This window comes from Taudactylus pleione, unplaced genomic scaffold, assembly GCF_031769625.1.
Source record: "Taudactylus pleione unplaced genomic scaffold, aTauple2 ptg000393l, whole genome shotgun sequence".
Lineage (NCBI taxonomy): Eukaryota > Metazoa > Chordata > Amphibia > Anura > Myobatrachidae > Taudactylus > Taudactylus pleione.
In genome coordinates this window covers 14,222,143-14,230,238 of record NW_028284794.1, presented here as the reverse complement: position 1 = coordinate 14,230,238, position 8,096 = coordinate 14,222,143, and positions in this window count along the sequence as shown.

Genomic DNA, 8,096 nt, shown 5'->3' with positions numbered 1-8,096 from the left:
ACCCTAACCCTCCTTAGGGGTACCTAACCCTAACCTCCCCCCAAGTGCCTAACCCTAATCCCCCTGTAAGTGCCTAACCCTAACCCCCCCTTCCCCGCTGCCTAAACCTAAGTCCCCCGGGGGGTGCCTAACCCTAACCTTCCCTCCCCCTAGCCTAACCCTAACCCTCCTGGGGGGGGTGCCAAACCCTAAGTCCCCCCCGGGTGCGCTAAACCTAACCCTCCCCCCACTGCGTGGCTGTCCGCTCATGGCGCCTGGCATTCCTTCGATCGGGATGCCGGGCGCCGGTCTCCCGGCATCGGTGAAATGAGCGGCATCTACAGCTAGACACAGGGAATTTCACCCTCGCCGGGATATGGCTGGGATATGATTGCATCCCCTTCTCCCTGCTCATCATCCTGGACATCTCTTTGACACCTTTGACACCATGTATCACACTCTTCTGCTGATTACCCTCCAGATCGCTGGCCTCTCTGGCACCTTTATCTTCTGTTTCATCTCCAAACTCATCAACTGCTCTCTTCTATGTCTCTAATCCCATCTACTCTCCATTAATTATTCCTGTGGGCACCCTACAGTGCTCTGTCCCTCAGCCCGCTTTTCTTTGTATACCTCCTCCCTTGGTGAACTCATCAGTTCTTCGTCCTCCAGTGTCATTTCTATGCCAACAACACTGAACTCTACCTCTCTTCTCCTAGGGCGGGATGCATGTTGCATCGCACTCGCGTTGCGATGATTCCGCCGGTCATCACATGCATGTCAGCATTGGAAATGCCAGTATGCATGACGATCCCTGCAAAGGACCGATCTGCTGGTGAGAGTGGCCCTTTACGGTGAAGGGACTTCAGGGTCTATGACCCAGAAGCCCCTCCGCCATGCTTCTGTGCATGTGTAAAAGGACTCATGCTCCACAGGGGATGCTGGGAGGGATCCGATTGGATCCCTCTATCAGCACTCTGTGGAGATAAGCCCATATGGGTAACGCCATCAGGAAGAGGGCGTTACCCATGGCAACTAAGCCCCCAAGTGCATCGCATTCCGGGGCTTGGTAAATATGAGAATTGCTGTCAAACCCGCATTTTCAGGGTTTGACTGCATTTTTCACCTTGCTGCATCCCGCCCCTGATATCACCGCATCGCTCCTCTTTCGTGGATGCCTGTGCGCTTTCTCAAACTCAACATGGCCAAAACTGAGCTCATCGTCTTCGCTCCCTTAAAAGTTTCTTGTTCTTTACAGGTGGACTACAAATCCTAGACAGACTGCTCTGGCATACTGGCACGCATAGAGCAACAATAACCACAAGACTTGAGCAACCACTATTGTAATATTTCATTACAAAAAAAATAACACAAATCCCAAATAAACCAATTACATAGTTAGCAAAGCCTTGGATGGGTTTTATTTTTTTTTTGCTCCATGTAGGTCTCCAATGATTTTGGTACAATAATAAAACAGACAACGCGAACTGACAGGCCACTCGGGGACACTGTCATAGAAAAGAATGGGGAAGTGCTGATTGGCTGAGAGCGGACAACTGTCATATACAACAGTCTGTCACTCTCAGCCAGTCCATTTATGTATATGGTGATGTCCCCGAGGGACTTATCATTTCGTGTTTAGCACTGTACACAGTGTACACTGCATTTCCATGGAGATTTGCTCGTTTTTTATTTTAGGTTTGTATGTTTCTATGGTGCCCATTTATCATTGTATATTCGCGGCTTAATCCCCGAAAGCACCCGTTTTAGGGAGTTAACCGCAAGTATTAAGTTTCCCCCAGATGTATCACCGAGGTACCTCCGATACCTGCTGCAATCCCTCCATTCCCACCGACAGCCGCATCCTCCGTAGGTTCCTATTGTGGATGCCATGCTGTCATATACACCAGTTTCTGGATTGAGACGTATTCCAGAGATTTGCTCCGGCAGCTACCACCAGCTTCAGATGGCTAGACATCGTGGATTCAGCCTGGCAGAGGGTTTCCCCAGAAATGGGCGCTGTCCATGTGCAGTCAGCGGGACCTCGCATGCGCAGTAGCCCCCGGCAGCACTCGGAGCACATCGCAGGGACGGGCTCTTTTCGGGGCCCCTGTCCCTGTGGGTGCTCTATAATACATCCCGACGATGTAATCACATTCTGCAATGCGAACATGGGCACTAATATCGTGCCCAGATCGCATTGTAAGTGCGATTAATGATAACTGGGCCCCTTTGGGACTGATATTGTGGTCCAAAATGGGGGATCGGAACGAGGGACCCTCTAGATATTATGCATTCAGTCAAAGGATACATAATGTTGGTGAATACCTCCCAATAAATAGATGTTTTCAGTGGATATTCTGCAAATATTAATTAACAGTCTTTAGTAGCAGGGAGCTTTAGTATACAGGCAGAAACCCAAAATCCTGCAAAAAACTCCCATTTTCTACCTTTTTTAAATAGACCACTAAGTTCTAACAGACCGTGGGAAGTTTTACATGCATGTCTGAGGCTGTTACTCATTTGTCTTCTATCGACAAGTGAATTTTAGTTTAGCTATTGTTACAGCTTCCTGCTTGTGTGATGACTGGTGTAGCTGTTTGCATTGTTTAGATGAGGCAGGCATGTTTGCAGGCCAAGACACTGAGCCTTGTGCAGCCACAAAAGGAACCTGTGACTGAGCCTAGATATAGCAGGACGGGCCGGCCTGCTACTTGCTCTTCTCTTGTGGTTTGTTCAGTTCTATAGTTAACTTTTACTTGCTCTGCGGTAAACGACAAATGAGTATTACATAGAATAGAGAAAGGGGGTTGTTCAGCGGGGGGAGGATGTGATAGGTTCACTTCTCAGTGCCCCAATTATGATTCATGAGTCAGTCACCCTTCCAGCAATACCATCTAATACTAATTTCTAGATTTTTTTTTTTTGCTGATTTCGGATTGTACATATATTCTTCTATAAAAATACATTTCCCCATCCAGACTCTAGTTTCTTTTCTTTTTATCCATGTATCAATAACATTAGGCAGTTGTTTGTTTCATTTTCTGGAGGTAGGACCAGTGGCGGCCCCTACCATAGTCCATGAGGGGACCAGACTGCAGTCTGGTCGAAGCGAGGTCCAGTCTGTTGCATGTTGCACACGCGCGATGGATCTGTCAGCCATCGCGATCAGCACATGCGCACAAGAAGTCTGCTTCTAGAGACTGCAAATCAATGGCATAACTAGGGGGTTTGGTGCCCAGGCAGGGCCGGATGAAGGCTTGTGGGGGCCCAAGGCAAACTAAGTTGTGGGGTCCCCCACCAAGCCACAAGGAGCCTCCCCCCCTCCCCCACCACACGTTAAACATGCACACACACACATATAATATACAGGGCCGGATTAAGGCTTGTGGGGGCCCCAGGGCAACTAAGTTGCGGGGGCCCCCTTCAAGCCACACAGAGCCGAGCCCAGCCGTGCCCCCAGTAGCAGTCCCCCCTCAACAGTAGTCCCCCCAGGAGTACTCCTAGTAGTGATCCACCTCTGTGCTGTGTCCCCCAGTAGTGGTCCCACCAGTGTGCAGTGCCCCCAGTAGTCTCCCCAGTAGTGTCCCTGGTAGTACCCCCAGCAGTGCCCCTAGTAGTAGTCCTTCCCCCCCCAGCCCCAGCAGTGCCCCTAGTAGTGGTCCTTTCCCCCCCCCCCCCAGCCCCAGCAGTGCTCCTGGTAGTAGTCCTTTCCCCCCCCCAGCAGTGCCCTTAGTAGTAGTCCTTTCCCCCCAGCAGTGCCCCTAGTAGTAGTCCTTCCCCCCCCAGCAGTGCGCTTAGTAGTAGTCCTTTCCCCCCAAGCAGTGCCCTTAGTAGTAGTCCTTTCCCTCCCCAGCAGTGCCCTTAGTAGTAGTCCATCCCCCCCAGCAGTGCCCTTAGTAGTAGTCCTTCCCCCCCCAGCAGTGCCCTTAGCAGTAGTCCGTTCCCCCCCCAGCAGTGCCCTTAGTAGTAATCCGTTCCCCCCCCAGCAGTGCCCTTAGGAGTAGTCGTCCCCACCCCCAGACACACACACACAGGGAAAAAAAAAAATCTCCACTTACTTTAATCCCCGCTCCGGCATCTGCTCCTCCGTCCGGCGTCCTCCCGGCATCTGCTCCTCCGTCCAGCGTCCTCCCGGGCCGGCCCGCTGTGCATGATAGGAGAGACGTCAGCGGCAGCCCGACATCAGCAGAGTTCCGAGCAGCGGAAGCCCGACATCGCTGGAAATCCCAATCGTGGATAGGTGAGTATCTACTAACCTAACCTAACCCCCCTAACCCTAACCCTCCTTAGGGGTGCCTAACCCTAACCTCCCCCCCAAGTGCCTAACCCTAATCCCCCTTCTAAGTGCCTAACCCTAACCACCCCCTTCCCCGCTGCCTAAACCTAAGTCCCTCGGGGGGTGCCTAACCCTAAGTCCCCCCCCGGAGTGCCTAACCCTAACCCTCCCCCTAGCCTAACCCTAACCCTCCCGGGGGGGTGCCTAACCCTAAGTCCCCCCCGGGAGCCCTAAACCTAACCCTCCCCCCCCGCGGCTGTCTGCTCGCGGCGCCCGGCATCACTGCGATCGGGATGCCGGGTGCCGGTCTCCCGGCGTCGGGGAAATGCTGGGCGTCTACATCTAGACGCCCGGCATTTCACCCTTGCCGGGATATGACAGTCGGGAAGCTGGCTGCCGGTATTTAGGCAGTCGGCTTCCCGATTGCATACCATTTGCACAATGTAATATTTATTCTTATAAAAAATAATACTTTTGATATATATACGCTGCTCTTTCTTAGTATTTAAAATTAAGTTTATATACTTATAGTCCGGGGTAAATACCAACCATTTTAAGAAAGAAAGGGCTAGCGCAACTTATTTTTGATTAAGAAAAAAATGTTTATTCCAAAAATTATATAGTCATTATTTTCAAATCGCCCAATAGCTGTTTTAACCATGGTAACATGGTTTTCCTCAAGAGCACATACCCATGTGTCCACCTGCACCTACCCTCATATCGCACTTGGCGTGCCATGGACTCTGTGGGGTAAATTTACTAAGATCCGTGTTGGTCCCGATTTGCATTTTCGGTTGATAATATCACTTTTTTACAAATCGGGAATTTACTATCATTAAAGTAGGATGATTTCTTAATTTTTTTCAGCTTGAAATCGGGTGGTTTAATGCCGCAAATTCGGCCGTTTTGAACAAGAGAAATTATATCACCATCGGCTCAATTCTGAAGTACTTTTCACTTATTTCGTACAAATCAGGGATTTACCATTATTTGTTTTGCTAAAGTCACCCGTTTTACACTCAAATCAGGGACTCAATAGAAGTTTTCAATGCACCACCTCCAGAGCTGCGAGTTGTCATTGAACATACACAAATCCGAGTGATTTGTGTATGTTTTTTAATGCAAAGTGTGTTGTATGTGTTATTTTTTTATTAAAAAATGATGTGAGGTCCCCCCCAAATGGATAACCAGCCCCGGACTTGCCAGCCTGTCCTGGTTCTTAAAATTACGGGGAACAAAATTATTAGGGTTCCACCGTAATTTAAGAACCAGCTCCTGACTGCAGGGTCAGTCCTGGTTTTAATTATAGGGGGATAAAAATTGCATAAGGGTCCCCCTATAATTAAAACCAGCACCAGACCCTTCTAGCGGGGGGCTGATGCCACAGCCAGGGGAGCTCTTTCACCGGGTCCCCCAGCCGCAGCATCAGTCCTGACCGCTAGTCAGCCCAGGCCAGGGATCCCTAGGGAGTCTGCTTTACATTAGCGGCTGCTCAATGGCTGGGTCCACGTGGGTCCCAACCAAAGAGTGGCCACTATAATGTAAAGTCGACGCTCATTGGCCCTCAGCCCAGGACTAATGACAGCTCATCCCTATAAGCTGTCATTCGCGTACTGTAACTACATGCTGAAGCATGTAGTTACAGTGTGTCTGTGGTCCTTAATGGATTTCTGCTGAGAACATCATGGGACAAAACGTGAGTATTGGTGCTTTATTACAGGTACATCCATGGATACTTTACGGTGACAAGGGGACGTGAACATCTGGCAGGAGGTAAGTATGTGAGAGTGTGGTAGGTGTGCAATAAACTTGTACTTTCACGGTGTGTGTCTTGTGAGTTTTTTTACACATTTATTTACAGGTGAACTACAGGTACCAGCAGGCCCTTAATGCCTCACATGCTGGTACTTGAGGTTCTACAAGTACCAGCATGCGGGGAGGCTTGCTGGGACCTGTAGTTCCACTGTAAAGACAATGTTGTTAATTCTATTTTTTACATACACTATCAACCCACCACCCACCACCATAGGGTGGTGAGGATAGCCCCGGGCTATCAGCCTAGGCCAGGGGTGCCCTGAAGAGGAGGACCCCCTAACCTGGGCTGACTAGCGGTCAGGGCTGATGTTGCGGCTGGGGGGCACGGTGAACGGGCTCCCCTGGCTGTGGCATCAGCCCCCTGCTAGAAGGGTCCGGTGCTGGTTTTAATTATAGGGGGACCACTACGCAATTTTTTTTCCTCTATAATTAAAACCAGGACTGCCCCTGAAGCCTGGTGCTGGTACCTAATTTATGGTGGAACCCTACACGTTTTGTTCCCCGTAATCTAAGGTACCAGGACAGGCTGGCAAGTCCGGGGCTGGTTAGCCTTTTGGGGGGGAACTCACATCGATTTGTTTAAGGAAATGTAACCCTAAAAATAAAAAAAAAAGAACAGTCTGCACATATTTCACTGATATGTGCAGCCTGCTTGTTCGGGAGAGAAATTCGTCCGTTTATATCGGGACTTTATATTTAAGTGAAAAAACGGCCATTTTTGATCAATCCTATCCGAGTTGAAAAACGGGAAAAATCAGGACCAAATCGAATCTTAGTAAATTTACCCCTGTGACAAAGCCGTGCCATGTGTCTCGCCATAGACTTTATCACTAACATTGCATCTTAGTCGCACCGATAATGTGACAGAACTACAATGCAAATACACTACACTACTGTACAACTGAAATGCTCGGACACTAATCTGTGAAGAAAGTCCAATATGCGTGAACCGCCCCATGCACAGCGAGATTTACCGCTGTGCCTAATCTGCCACTGTATATTAATTCCAATGGGACAAAATTACTAATCCTTAGCACCTAGTACTCTATAAGCAACTTTGTATGCAGTTACGATGCAAATAAGATGCAAAATTTAGGGAAAAAGTCCGGGGAAGTATGTAAGTCGCGCCAGTGGCTGTGTCGATGTCGGAATGTAGGTGCAATGATGTTGACACGGTTAGCATGTTTTTGTAGAGCATTTTAACGGTATCGACATTATAACTTTAAACATGCTTTTAAAGCAGCGGGTTTATAGCTATAATACTGATACAGGTTGAGTCTCCCATATCCAAAATGCTTGGGACCAGGGGTATTTTGGATAACGGAATATTCCGTATTTTGGAATATTTGCATACCATAATGAAATATCTTGGGAATGGGACCCAAATATACGCACAGAATGCATTTATGTGTTATATACACCTTATGCACACAGCCTGCAGGTAACTTTATACAATATTTTCAATAATTTTGTGTCTCAAGCAAAGTTTGTGTACAGAAATGAAATTCATTTATGTTTCATATACACCTTATACACACAGCCTGAAGGTAATTTTATACAATATCTTTAATAATTTGTGTACATTGAACCATCAAAAATCAAAGGTTTCATTATCTTAGTCATGCCAAAATAATTCCGTATTTCGGAATATTCCGTATTTCGGAATATTTGGACATGGGAGACTCAACCTGTACTCTTAAAATGCTTAAAAGCATGTTAACCATGTCGACATCTTGGAGCCTGTATTTCGACATCGACATAGTCATTGTCGACATAGGCCCTCATTCAGACCCACTCGCGATAGGCTGTCCGCTCGCAAGTGGGTCGATGGTCCCCACTGCGCATGCGCACGACGGAGGGAGCTCCGTCGTGCGCATGCGCGAGACCCGACGAGCGAAGGACTTTCCTTCGCTCGGAGTGTCTCATCAAAGGGGGCGTGCTTTCGATGGTGACTGACGTAGGCATTCCCAAGGGAACGCCTACCGTCTGAAGCCGGCCCCACTGACATCACTAGTGATGTCAG